The 15,250-nt window shown below is 45.9% G+C and overlaps 1 non-coding gene across 1 annotated transcript; it reads right to left on the minus strand.

Annotated features, from left to right (window-relative positions):
* Positions 1-12,046: 12,046 nt before the first annotated feature.
* Positions 12,047-12,120, minus strand: Trnat-ugu (transfer RNA threonine (anticodon UGU)). The gene has a single exon. It is a non-coding gene; the product is annotated as a tRNA-Thr (tRNA).
* Positions 12,121-15,250: the final 3,130 nt, after the last annotated feature.

Here is a 15,250-nt window from a genome sequence, read left to right on the forward strand (position 1 = left end):
CGCCGTGACGGCCAAGGAGTATCGTACGCCGATTGCAGATCACGAACACTTATCATGACGATGTTTCCCGACGGCAATGGCATTTTTCAACAAGATAATGCGCCATGACACAGGACCAGGGTTGTGATGAAGTGACTTGTGGAACGCAGTGGCGAGTTCCAATTTGTATGTTGATCCCCCCTTCCCCATCCCCGATCATTGACTGGAAATAGTTATGTTTGGCTACTTGGAGACCATCTGCAGCCATTCATGGAGCTCATGTTCCCAAAAAACGATGGAATTTTTATGGATGACAGTACGCCGTGTCACCGGATCACAATTGTTGGCGTCTAGTTTGAAGAACATTCTGTACAATTCGACCGAATGAATTGGCCACTCAGATCGTCCAACATCAATCCCATCGAACATTTACGGGACATAGTCGAGAGGTCAGTTCGTGCACAAAGTCCTGCACCGGAAACACTTTGGCAATTAGGGATGGCCGGCCGGAGTGGCCGAGGTTCTAGGCGCTTCAGTCTGGAACCGCACGACCGCTACGGTTGCAGGTTCGAATCCTGCCTTGGGCATGGATGTGTGTGATGTCCTTAGGGTAGTTAGGTTTAAGTAGTTCTAAGTTCTAGGGGAATGATGACTTCAGATGTTAAGTCCGATAGTACTCAGAGCCATTTTTGAACCCCCTCCCCCAACTCGCCAGATCTGAACCCGATCGAACACATCTGGGATGTGGCTGAACGTGGCGTCATAGCTAATCAACCACCTCCCTACAATTTACTGGAATTGGGTGACTTGTGTGTACAGATGTGGAGCCAACTCCCTCCAGCGACCTAACAAGGCCTCATTCCTTCCATGCCACCACGCGTCGCCTCTGTGGTCATAATATTCTGGCTGATCAGTGTAGTTTATACAGTGGGGAGTGTGTGTAGCGCCATAAAAACCGACAGTAACTAAAAAATGACACTAAATTTGACACTATTTAGTTTTCTAAGGACCCTGGGAGGTACGATACGGTAACTTACAAAACAGTTTATTTATGATTATCCCGTAACGTATCTACATCTACATCTACATCCATACTCCGCAAGCCACCTGACGGTGTGTGGCGGAGGGTACCCTGAGTACCTCTATCGGTTCTCCCTTCTATTCCAGTCTCGTATTGTACGTGGAAAGAAGGATTGTCGGTATGCTTCTGTGTGGGCTCTAATCTCTCTGATTTTATCCTCATGGTCTCATCGCGAGATATACGTAGGAGGGAGCAATATACTGCTTGACTCTTCGGTGAAGGTATGTTCTCGAAACTTTAACAAAAGCCCGTACCGGGCTACTGAGCGTCTCTCCTGCAGAGTCTTCCACTGGAGTTTATCTATCATCTCCGTAACGCTTTCGCGATTACTAAATGATCCTGTAACGAAGCGCGCTGCTCTCCATTGGATCTTCTCTATCTCTTCTATCAACCCTATCTGGTGCGGATCCCACACTGCTGAGCAGTATTCAAGCAGAGGGCGAACAAGCGTACTGTAACCTACTTCCTTTGTTGTCGGATTGCATTTTCTTAGGATTCTTCCAATGAATCTCAGTCTGGCATCTGCTTTACCGACGATCAACTTTGTATGATCATTTGCTGAATAATGTTTTTCTTTAGTACCAAAAAATTGCTAGTGAATACCAGAGGATTCGTCGTTTTGCAGAAAGACGCCGTATAACTATGTAACAAAGCAAAGTTTTGTTTACTACACTTTCACCCAAATCACTGAATGTGGCACGTAGGTAACCTATATGGAATGCAAGATCTACATTATTTAACGTACCAAATAAGCCACTACAACTGTAGCTCAAGTGAAAAACCACAGAGACGTGAAAATAAATCATCGAAAGCAATATAACTGTTCCCCAACACAGAAGAAACGACTTCCACAATTGTTGCTAAATCTGAGCCACAAACGGCAAGAATCTTCAACTCATTCGCTTTGGAAGCAAAAGTAATTACTTTTACAAGAATGTTGTTCTACTAGAAAGTCGAGTGAAGAGTAAGAAAGGGCGAATCGTTATATTCCATAAACATTTTAAGCGTCAGGGAGAGTGCTTATGATAATAACAAGAGACACCAACAGAAATATGTGCTTCTCGTACATAAAATATATGTTTGCATTCTCTTGATTTCAGCGGAATAAGCTACAAATATACACATATTCGAAAATGTTTCTACTTGATTAAATTGTAGCTTATTTCATTGAATCAGTTTAATTCGGCTGTTTTTAAATGTATTTCACGATTTTTCGTGTCTCTAAGTAATTTACTAATGTGCTGAAAGCAAAAATTTGGCAACTGTTTCGTTAATTAAGTAGAAAATAATGAAAATCAAACATTATCTTTACGACCCATGCTAATACCAAGACATAGAGAACTGCGACCGAAATGGGCACGTGACCACCGGCGCTGGACATTTGCGCAGTGGCAGAGCGTTGCATCCTTTGATGAATCCCCTATACTATCCTCATCGTGCTGATGTACCTTGTTTTTCTGCTGAATCCCAAATGATATCGAAAACTATTTTTCTCGTCAAATAATTCTGGGTTTTTCACCGTTGAAATAATAATTATTGAAGCATATTTACCTAGCTAGTTTCTTATTTTGCATAGCGTAGGATTCTTCTCTGTAAAACGTAAATACCTTTTCGCTTTCAGATATTTTGTCTCACGTGCAGGACATAGTATGAAAAATACCGGAACCTCGTGCAACGTTTTTAATGTGCATGAAAACAAAACAAATAAGACAGTAAAGTTTAAGAAGACGCGAAAGCACAAAATCCTAATAGAAGTGAACTTGGCCAGAACAGATTAATTTCCGGCGTTAATAGACGCCGCCACTGTCCGTTGTTTCTGCTCACTCGGCACTGTCTATACATTATTGACGTCATAGAAACTTAGCGATGTGGTTGGCTGCTGTTTTACACGCAGGTGCGAACGGCGCAAGCACTTCGAGCAGTCGAGTTTGACCAGAAAGTGCCGACGACGTGGAATGGACTCGACTGATGTCTGAAGTAGAGCTGAAAGGAACTGACACGATGAATCCTGCGGTTCAGCCCATAAATCCGTAAGGGTACGAGGGGGTGGGGATCTCTTCTGAAAAGATGTTGTAAGGCATCCCAGATATGCTCTATAATGTTCATGTCTGGGGAATTTGGTGGCCGTCGGAAGAGTTTAAACTAAGAAGAGAGTTCCTGGGGCCACTCTGTAGCAATTCTGGACGTGTGGGGTGTCGCTTTGTAGTGCTGGAATTTCCCAAGTCCGTCGGAATGCACAATGGACATGATCGGATGCAGGTGATCTGACAGGATGCTTATGTACGTGTCACCTTTTCAAATGGCTCTGAGCACTATGGGACTATGAGGTCATCAGTCCCCTAGAACTTAGAGCTACTTAAACCTAACTAACCTAAGGACATCACACACATCCATGCCCGAGGCAGGTTTCAAACCTGCGACCGGGCAACATGTTTCCAGTCATCAACAGCCAATGTCGCTGTTGGCGGGCCCAGGCGAGGCGTAAAGCTTTGTGTCGTTCAGTCATCGAGGGTACACGAGTGGGCCTTCGGCTCCGAAAGCCCGTATCGTTGAATGGTTCGAACACTGTTACTTGTTGATGGCCCAGCATTGAAATCTGCAGCAGTCTGTGGAAGGGTTGCACTTCTATCACGTCGAACGATTCTCTTCAGTCGTTGTTGGCCCCGTTCTTGCAGGATCTTTTTCCGGCCGCAGCGGTGTCGGAGATTCGATGTTTTACTGGATTCCTGATGTTTACGATACACTCTTGAAATAGTCGTGCCCACTTATCGCTACCTCGGAGATGCTGTGTCCCATTGCTTGTGCACCGACCATAGCACCATGTTCAAACTCGCTTAAATCTTGATAACTGGCCATTGTAGCATCAATAACCGATCTAACAACCGTAATAGACACTTGTTGTTTTCTACAGGCTTTTCTGACCGCAACGCCGTATTCTCCCTGTTTACATATCCCTGTACGCATACCTATACCAGTTTCTTTAGCTCTTTAGTGTATATTCAATTAACAATCACGGGTTCTAAAATATCCGTAATGGATAAACTTAATCAACCGAAAAAGTAATGTGGTCTGATGACTCTTGTTCCATACTGTTTCCAACTTGTGTCCGAGTTTATCTCTCAAGGATTCGGTGAAGATTTGGGCAGCCATGCCGTGGTATTCCATGGGCCCCATGCTTACTCTGCAAGGTCGCATTATTACCGATGAGGTCCATCCCGTAGAACAACGTTATCCCCTAATGGTGATATTGTGAACTAAGATGACAGGGTCCCTGTTCACAAAAGACGCACCGTTCACGACTGGTTTTGTGAGCACGAGGATGAACTATCTCATCTCTTCTGGCTACCACAGCCAGCAGATCTCCATGTTATTGAGCCTTTGTGGTATACTTTGGAGAGAAGGGTGCATGATCGCTATCCACCTGAAATGAAATGTCGTGTCCTGTGGCGAGGGCCTCCCGTCGGGTATACCAGTCGCCTGGTGCAAGTCTTTTGAGATTGACGCCACTTCGGCGACCTGCACGTCTTTGGGTATGATATGATGATGAAGACAACACAACACCCAGTCCCTGAGCGGAGAAAATCTCCGACCGACCTTGAGCTGCCACTATTTTGCTGCAGGAATGACATATAATTTTCTTGAAAACCTCACAGGATCTTTGTTGATCCTTTCTGACGACCGGAAGCTGTTTTGAGTGCCAACTGGTTTCCTACATCGTGATAGACGTGCTTATGTGTTGTGTTTTTAGTGTTTTCTACCCTCCCATATAAGCCGTAGCTGTGGAGTGGTGCGGGCCAGTCGGTAGTACGTGATAAGCGCAGTAGGATGAGTCAATGTTCCACTTTCAGCAGGTTAGGTCCAGCAGCCGAATGTAGTAATTTCAACTGTCCAGTTCCTGCTCCCGGTAACAGCTGTAGATGTCGTTTACTTTCAGAAGTTTCAGATGTTTTTATTTTGAGATGAGTGATGGAGAACACGTGTTGGTCAAGGGAAGTCACAAGCCGCAAGCCAGCTATGAAAGGTCCAACCTCAACCCATTTAAGAGGATGAAGGAAAGCCCGACCAATTATATCTAAGCCCCCTTCACCGGAATATCAGCTCTGGCGTACACAATAACCACAGGGGCGCTCAGGAAATAATATGTTGATCGCGGACTGTCCAACTTGTCTACAAGGATGGTGTATGACTCGCAGCCACGCAACACAGCTTAATAACAGATCCTAACCGACAGCATCGAAGAGGCGTGTCACGCCTTGCTAACGACATTCAGTTTGAAACTCTATAGTAACTGATGCTGTCAGTAAATGCAGATCCATTCCAATCAGCTGTCAAGCAAACATTGCTAATGGAACTGCAAGTAATGGGCATTTGAAGTCGAATATGTTTAAAAAAGCCAGACCAGAACCTAGAGCTGTTACCTCTTCAGTTGGTAAAATAACACATATACTGTACAGTACCTGACTGGAGCTGTGCAGTGTAGCTCGATGAGTCACGCTGTTGCCCATTTTTCGAATAGTCCTAGGCGTCGGGTGCACTGACAGCACAATGAGGCGTCTAACGCGCAGCGTGTGGAAGGTGTCGTTGAGGCAGGCCGCCTTTCTGTTACGTTTTGAGTACGTTCTTCGTACCGAGACTTGGGCCCACTCATTCAGGTTACCATGAACATGGACCACGGTGTCAATTTCAGTACTCTTGGCGTTGAAGTGTTGCCCTTTCTTCTTCATCATGAGTATGCAGCAGACACTCTTGTCTTCCAAGACGACAACAGACTTGTCCACAGGGCTGCACGCATACTTTTCTGGTTTGGTGAACGCTCTAGCGCCCTATCCTGCCTCGTCTGCCGTCCTAGATCATCCGACCTTAATCCCGTACAGAAATGTCTGATAAGGGAACCATCAGACCTGTTTGTCACGGATTTAGATGAGTCTTAGGTATGTTGTAGAGAGACCTATCTTGAGTACATGGTTAGCGGCTTTTGAAAGAGACGGCCCCAAGTTTCCGTGAAAATCCTTGTTTATGTTTTGTCCCTACCCCTGTGACTAACTGTAGCGACGTTAGGACTGAGCGAGCGTAGCGCAGAGGGTAGGGACCAAACCCTGTCTATGTACTTTTTTTTAATATCATCGTACAGAAAATCATTGAGCGTATGCGATACAAAATTATTCAAAAATAAGCATTTCCCCCCCTGTAGTAACTTCATTAATAAGTTAATCGTTACAGCAAACTTTTTTTTATGATGCGAGTTGGCAACCGTTACGTTCCGAGAAGCCAAATGTTATGTCTTCGTTGCTAATGATAAATGGGTGGAAAGTGGCTGAAGGGACCTGTCGTCATAGGAATCTGGACAGACACGCAAAAGAGTAGTTAACACGACTGCACTTTAAATAAATACACTATGTGATCAAAAGTATCCGGACACCTGGCTCAAAATGACTTACAAGTTCGTGGCGTCCTCCATCGGTAATGCCGGAATTCAATATGGTGTTGGCCCACCCTTATCGTTGATGGTAGCTTCCACTCTCGCAGGCATACGTTCAAGCAGGTGCTGGAAGGTTTCTTGGCGAATGGCAGGCCATTCTTCACAGAGTGCTGCACTGAGAAGAGGTATCGATGTCGGTCGGTGAGGCCTGGCACGAAATCGGCGTTCCATAACATCCCAAAGGTGTTCTACATGATTCAGGTCAAGACTCTGTGCAGGGCAGTCCATTACAGGGATATTATTGTCGTGTAACCACTCCGCCACAGGTCGTGCATTATGAACAGGTGCTCTATCGTGTTGAAAGATACAATCGCCATCCCCGAACTGCTCTTCAACAGTAGGTCGCAAGAAGGTGCTTAAAACATCAATGTAGGTCTGTGCTGTGATAGTGTCACGCAAAACAACAAGGTGCGCAAGCCCCCTTCATGAAAAACACGACCACACCCTAACACCACCGCCTCCGAATTTTACTGTTGGCACTACACACGCTGGCCGATGACGTTCACCGGGCATTCGCCACCCACACCCTGCCATCGGATCGTCACATTGTGTACCGTGATTCGTCACTCCACAAAACGTTTTTCCACTATTCAATCGTCCAATATTTACGCTCCTTACACTAAGCGAGGCATCGTTTGTCACGTACTGGCGTGATGTGTGGCCGTTCGACCATGAAATCCAAGTTTTCTCACGTCCCGCCTAACTGTCATAGTAGTTGCAGTGGATCCTGATGCAATTTGGAGTTCCTGTTTGATGGTCTGGATAGATGTCTGCGTATTACACATTACGACCCTTTTCAACTGTCGGCGGCCTCTGTCAGTCAACAGGCGAGGTCGGTCGGCCTCTACGCTTTTGTTCTGTAGGAGTCCCTTCACGTTTCCTCTTCACTATCACATCGGAAACAGTAGCCATAGGGATGTTCAAGAGTGTGTAAATCTCGCATATAGATGTATGACACCCAATTCAACTTTGAAGTCCGCGAGTTCCGCGGTGCGCCTCATTCTGTTCTCTCACGATGTCTAATGAATACTTAGGTCGCTGATATGAAGTACCTGGCTGTAGGTGGCAGTGCAATGCCCCTAATATGAAAAACGTATGTTTTCGGGGTTTTCCGGATACTTTTGACCACTCACATAGTGTATATTTTACTCGGCTTATTGGTGAAGAACTGTTACACTGTTGACAACTTGTGGTTCAAATGGCTCTAAGCACTATGGGACTTAACATCTGAGGTCACCAGTCCCCTAGACTTAGAACTACTTAAACCTAAGTAACCTACGGACATCACACACATCCATGCCCGAGTCTGGATTCGAACCTGCGACCGTAGCAGCCGCGTGGTTCTGGACTGTAAGCGCCAAGAACCGCTCGACCACAGCGGCGACAACTTGTGGCACGCTACGGTCGCAGGTCCGAATCCTGCCTCGGGCATGGATGTGTGTGCTGTCCTTAGGGTAGTTAGGTTTAATTAGTTCTAAGTTCTAGGCGACTGATGACCTCAGAAGTTAAGTCGCATAGTGCTCAGAGCCATTTGAACCATTCGAACTTGTGGCAGCCGTGGCTAGCTATTAGCAGAGACCCGACACGGGCTTACGTCTATATATACTGAATGTTATCTAGTAGAGATATCGACAGACCGGTGTAACGTTCGGCACCAGCTAGCAACACGGGACTAATCTCGAACCAGAAGGCTGGTGCGCAGGTGCCCGCCGCCTATATTTCCGTCCTAGCGGTGTTCATTGGTCAGCAGCCTGGATGTTCTCCATTGGTCAGGTCATCCTATCGGTAGCGATGTTCAAAGCACCGCTCGTGGTGCCCGCAAGAATATTGATCGACGTGTCGGCTCCGGCAGTACCGACAAGCTACGACACGCCACTTTCTTCAAATCAGTATTCCCTTTAATAGGGAACAGATAACAAAATCGTCTTGCTACCGCTTGCATCGCTTTCTGTGATAGAACAGAATTCTGGATGGTATTTCTCGTAGAAGCATGCGAAACACAAATCGCTGAGCACCACGCACATTTAATGAAAGCTACTGCCTTACAGGTACACGAATTTTCAGAAAAAAACAGTTCGCTGAAATTAGAAAAGATTGTTACTTCGTCCATCAACTTTGATGCGAACCGTGCGTGTTTGATCATACTTGATAAAGTAGGTGCAATCTGTTGCTGCAAAATTAAGTAATTTTATTTTACTGAATCTTCCCCTCGAAGCGATTTTTCTATTAGTCTTCAAGAATTCGGAATCATTGTCAATTTTTTTCGCGATAATTTTAAACTACTTGTAAAAATAAACATTACTGGCTTAGAACGGTTGAGTACATTCGAGTGGGAATTTTTACGGGTGAGCTGGACTGCCGTACTTGTCTTTCATCTACAAAGATAAGAAGATTTTTAAAAATCCTTCCTGCAGGAATTTCGTGAAGTTCCGTTATTCGTGCAAGTTATAATTACATTTTTTAAGTCGTCAACTCTTCTTTGGACAGTCCCACCTACTTTCCCAAATGGTTCTTGTATACATAAAAAAGTAAGGGATACCTTTCGTGACGCAGATATAGTATACTGTATTATGAAGGAATGCTGTTTTCACTCCTTGTTCCGCAAGGGACCTGTTGGACGTCATTGGTACTGACAGCCGGTTTTATCGGGGTTAGTTACATAATCGAGATGAAAATTAGGGTTAAGTACTTTCGTCTGTATCTTGACTCCTTCCACAGTTGCTAATAATTCGTCCATTGTAGAGAACTCTTTGGAGCTGTCAAAGTACTTGGAATTTAAAGAGGGCTATTCGGAAAGATAGGTACGATCGGGCATGTACTCGAAACCATAGTGAAAATCCATGAAACTTTCCGCAAATGTGTTGGGCTGTGTCGCTAGTATACCCGTCGATCGTGTCACGTTATTCTTTAAAGTTCTGAGCGCATAGTGGTCACATAAAGATGTCTAGATAAATAGCGTCTCCCGCCAAGTGTGCGGGCCTGGTGACAGATTTCGCCTGATGTCATGCAGCCCACATAACATAGCTGCCATGGAGTACCTTCTTCATGACAGTCATCTCAGCCGCACGCTGCAGGGGCAATGAAAATGATCCTGTAGCGTTTTCGATGGAAAGTTTTTTTATCACCCACAATACAGCCTGTAATTGGCTTCCCCTGAATTTCATTTGCACTCATATAACCCGCCGGCTATGAAGTCAACATTTTGGCTCAGACAACGAGCAGTCATGGACTGTGCGGCTGATCCCTGAGGAGGTTCGAATCCTCCCTCGGACATGGGTGTGTGTGTTTCTCCTTAGGATAATTTAGGTTAAGTAGTGTGTAAGCTTAGGGACTCATGAGCTTAGCAGTTAAGTCCCGTAAGATTTCACACACATTTGAACATTTCTTTTTTCAGACAACGAGCTGTAGACCAGCGTAGAGAATTGTCGGAAAGCACAGGCGGATGACGAGATTATTGAAAAGTTTGTACAACGCTACGACAAATGTCTATGTCAGGGATGAGACTACGTAGAGAAGTTGCTGGAAGGTGTAGCTAATTGTTGCAAATAAAACATTTTGGTTTTCACAATGGTTTCCATTTCGCGACCGACCCAAACAGCCCTCGTAACTACGAACTACAAACGGAAATCTCATTTGAAAAAAAGTGTACTGCAGCCGTTGATTTATGAATGACGACAGTTTTGAATATTTTTCATATAACGATAAATGTCGTGTGACTAGGGCCTCCCATCGGGTAGACCGTTCGCCGGGTACAAGTCTTTCGATTTGACGCCACTTCGGCGACTTGCGCGTCGATGGGGATGAAATGGTGATGACAACACAACACCCAGTCCCTGGGCGGAGAAAAATCTCTAACCCAGCCGAGATTCGAGCCCGGGCCCTTCGGACTGACATTTTGTCGCGCTTACCACTCAGCTACCGGGGGCGACAATATTTTCCATTAAATATACTACCTAACGATAACAACGAAGTTGAAAAAGAAAGGAAACGGACAGGGTTTGAATCCTCACTACTAACGTGTTACCTGTGAACCTTAGCCCCTGAAATACACTCGTTCGGTCGAAAGATATTTAACGTTATGGATGTAGGAGATAACCATAAAACTTCAACAACGATTTTCTCGGAAACTAGGGCCGTCACATGAAAAACCAATAGCTAGGCGCTCAGAACAGATCCCTCTCCTATATATCTAAGAATTTTGAAAATCCATGATTAACAGATCTGATGGTCCCGTTTTGAGGTTATTTGCGACAGCAGGTGAAACTTTGGAATCAACACCTCCTAACCCCCCAAGTTTCGTTACTCTAAGGCTCAATGAGTGGCGTCAGCTGGATATGGCATACCTGCAGAAATTTGTCTTCCTCGCCGAAATACTAAGGCTAGAGGCGATTATACGGTAATAATGTGAAGTGATGAGTCCAAAGTGTGACTAATTTTTTGCCCGATGTGCTTACAAAAATCGAAGTCAGTAGTTCATTGAGTTCTTGACAGCTGATGCGCTGTGTTGGTTCTCTCGACTCTCCTTCCTTAAGTTTGTGGCTGGGGCGCACGTTTGGAGAGTCCACTCCGACTGGCCTCCGAAGAGGCTCCTGAAGGCGCGGTGATGTCCACAGGAGACCGACAGCTCCTTAAGTATCTTGTCAAGCGCCGTCCGGGCCACGGACGGCGTCGCTCTCGTGACACAAAGTCCGAGACGCCGCGGTCGTAAGTTATTCCGGAAAGCAAGGCCAATCAATTATTCGGAATCCGTGCGTCGTACAATCAGTTTAGGCAGGACGACTCGTGTCGCCCCGTTGTTGTCAGGACTGGAGTCGGCGAGTATTTTGATGCTATCTGACGCATCAAACTGGTTGAGCCGGATGCCCCGCCGCCGTATGACGCTGTCTTCCCTGGAAGGTTGACAGACATTCGTTGACTTTTATCTTGATCCCTTGGCGGCTGGACGGGCCAGAGCCGCGTCTCTTCAGCGGGGAGTTAATACGCCGCTGCCGAAGAGCAACATCGCTGGAAGCTGCTGCAGACACTGACCGAAGAGTACAGTAGCAGATGGTCACACTACCTGTTTCCTTGCAAAATGAAAAGGCCGCCGCTTGGGATATTTTGCAGTTTGCCTTATTCTACGATCAAACACAACAGACTGACAAGGGGCTGTACTAACTTCCCCTCACCTATTTGATATTGACAGGTTGTGTAAAGCACGACTAGAAACTGAAAGAATGTAAACAGGAAGACGCAACCCTAAACAGTTTTAAAATTTTGTACGTGGAGGAGCAAACGTAGAATGAAATCCTCTTGTAGAAATAGTCAGAAGTCCATTAGTACAAAATGGTAGGATTATTAAAACACCTTTACCAACGTCTTGCCGGCCGGTGTGGCCGAGCGGTTCTAGGCGCTTCAGTCTGGAACCGCGCGACAGCTACGGCCGGAGGATAAATACTGATTAACTGAAACCCTCAGCTGCCGACAGGTGTTGTTGATATACCTCGATGTGGACAGCTGAAAATGCGAGCCCCGACCGGGACTCGAACCCGGGATCTCCTGCTTACATGGCAGACGCTCTATCCATCTGAGCCACCGAGGACACAGATGAATAGCGCGACTGCAGGGACTTATCCCTTGCACCCTTCCCGTGAGACTAACATTCCCAACTGCCCACAATTTTACATTTGTAATGTACCTTATAGACATTTGCCCATCCACTCATTACTCGCGCACACTTTGGCGATTCCTGTAAGAGTTTGGGCAACCTGTGCGCATTTGCACAGACGAAGGCCAATGGCAGGGTAGCCTTTAACTATATACAGGGTGAGTCACCTAACATTACCGCTGGATATATTTCGTAAACAACATCAAATACTGACGAATCGATTCCATAGACCGAACGTGAGGAGAGGGGCTAGTGTAACTGGTTAATACAAACCATAAAAAAATGCACGGATGTATATTTTTTAACACAAACCTACGTTTTCTTTAAAATGAAACCCCGTTAGTTTTGTTAGCAAATCTGAACATATGAACAAATACGTAATCAGTGCCGTTTGTTGCATTGTAAAATGTTAACTACATCCGGATATATTGTAACCTAAAGTTGACGCTTGAGTACCACTCCTCCGCTGTTCGATCGTGTGTATCGGAGAGCACCGAATTACGTAGGGATACAAAGGGAACGGTGATGGACCTTGGGTACAGAAGAGACTGGAACAGCACATTACGTCCACATGCTAACACCTTTTTATTGGTCTTTTTCACTGACGCACATGTACATTACCATGAGGGGTGAGGTACACGTACACACGTGGTTTCCGTTTTCACTTACGGAGAGGAATAGAGTGTGTCCCGACATGTCAGGCCAATAGATGTTCAATGTGGTGGCCATCATTTGCTGCACACAATTGCAATCTCTGGCGTAATTAATGTCGTACACGCCGCAGTACATCTGGTGTAATGTCGCCGCAGGCTGCCACAATACGTTGTTTCATATCCTCTGGGGTTGTAGGCACATCACGTTACACATTCTCCTTTAACGTACCCCACAGAAAGAAGTCCAGAGGTGTAAGATCCGGAGAATGGGCTGGCCAATTTATGCGTCCTCCAAGTCCTATGAAACGCCCGTCGAACATCCTGTCAAGGGTCAGCCTACTGTTAATTGCGGAATGTGCAGGTGCACCATGATGCAGATACCACATACGTCGACGCGTTTGCAGTGGGACATTTTCGAGCAACGTTGGCAGATCATTCTATAGAAACGCGATGTATGTTGCAGCTGTTAGGGCCCCTGCAATGAAGTGAGGACCAATGAGGTGGTCGCCAATGATTCCGCACCATACATTTACAGTCCACGGTCGCTGTCGCTCTATCTTTCTGAGCCAGCGAGGATTGTCCACGGACCAGTAATGTATGTTCCGTAGATTCACTTCAAAAATGGTTCAAATGGCTGTGAGCATTATGGGACTTAACATCTGTGGTCATTGGTCCCCTAGAACTTAGAACTACTTAAACCTAACTAACCTAAGGACATCACACACATCCATGCCCGAGGCAGGATTCGGTCGCAGGTTCGAATCCTGCCTCGGGCATGGATGTGTGTGATGTCCTTAGGTTAGTTAGGTTTAAGTAGTTCTAAGTTCTAGGGGACTAACGACCACAGCAGTTGAGTCCCATAGTGCTCAGTGCCATTTGAACCATTTTTTGAACGATGCAGTATGCGCATGACACTACTTTGACTCAGTCCACCGGCTCTCGCAGTGTCCCGTGTACTCATGTGTGGGTTCATGGCAACAGCAGCTGACACACTAACTGCACCCGCTTCTCCTGTGACGGGCCTGTTGCGGACCCGTTGCGTGCTACGACCATACCTGTTGCATACAGTTAGCGGTAGATGTTTTGCAATGTGCGACACGTTGGATGCTCTCTGTCCGGGTACCGTTCTGCATACACCTTGCAGGCTTCAGCTGCATTTCGTCGACACTCGCCATAGATGAGTTTCATCTCCGTCTTTTCAGAGTTCGAATACACCATGATCACAGTTCCTACAACACTACTCTATCACAGACATCTGGTAACACGGCGTACTACAGTTGGTCTGCGTGCGAAGACGAAGGCAGAATAACAATAGCAGCAAGCGCTACATGCGGACACTGCGACAGCTAGATCAAACCACAACAGTACACTACAGCCATACTCGTAAACACGGTCGTCATCGTAAACATGTCCCTGCAGATGCTGCTCGCTGACCGTGGCCCGTGTTTGTTACAACACGCAACTGAACGTCGGAGGTTTCAAGCGTCAACTTTAGGTTACAATATCTCCGGATGTAATTAACATTTTACAATGCAACAAACGGCACTGATTACATATTCGTTTATATGTTCAGATGTGCTAACAAAACTAAAGTGGTTCCATTAAAAAAACGTAGGTTTGTGTTAAAAACACACTTCCGTGCATTTTTGTATGGTTTGTATTAAACAATTACACTAGCCCCTCTCCTCACGTTCGGTCTGTGGAATCGGTTCGTCAGTATTTGATGTGGTTTACGAAATATATCCAGTGGTAACGTTAGGTGACTCACCCTGTATATGAAGACAGCAACTGTTCTCGAGAGAAGAGATACTGTTGATGACCGTGCAGCTTTTCCCTGGAATAAATTTTCAGCTGTCCACATCGAGGTATATCAACAACACCTGTCGGCAGCTGAGGGTTTCAGTTAAGCATCATTTATTCCAGGGAAAAGCTGCACGGTCATCAACAGTATCTCTTCTTTCGAGAACAAATGGTTCAAATGGCTTTGAGCACTATGGGACTTAACATCTGAGGTCATCAGTCCCCTAGAACTTAGAACTACTTAAACCTAATTAACCTAAGGACATCACACACATCCATGCCGAAGGCAGGATTCGAACCTGCGACTGTAGCGGTCGCGAGGTTCCAGACTGAAGCGCCTAGAACCGCTCGGCTATACCGGCCGACTTTCCAGAACAGTTATTGTCTTCATATATATAGTTAAAGGATAACCAGCCATTGACCTTCGTCTGTGCGAATGCGCACAGGTTGCCCAAACTCTTCGGGAATCGCCAAAGTGTGCGCGAGTAATGAGTGGATGGGCAAATGTCTATAAGGTACATTACATATGTAGAATTGTGGACAGTTGGGAATGTTAGCCTCACGGGAAGCGTGCGAGGGATAAGTCCCTGCAGTCGCGCTATTCATCTGTG

This window comes from Schistocerca gregaria, chromosome 1 (assembly GCF_023897955.1).
Source record: "Schistocerca gregaria isolate iqSchGreg1 chromosome 1, iqSchGreg1.2, whole genome shotgun sequence".
Taxonomy (NCBI): domain Eukaryota; kingdom Metazoa; phylum Arthropoda; class Insecta; order Orthoptera; family Acrididae; genus Schistocerca; species Schistocerca gregaria.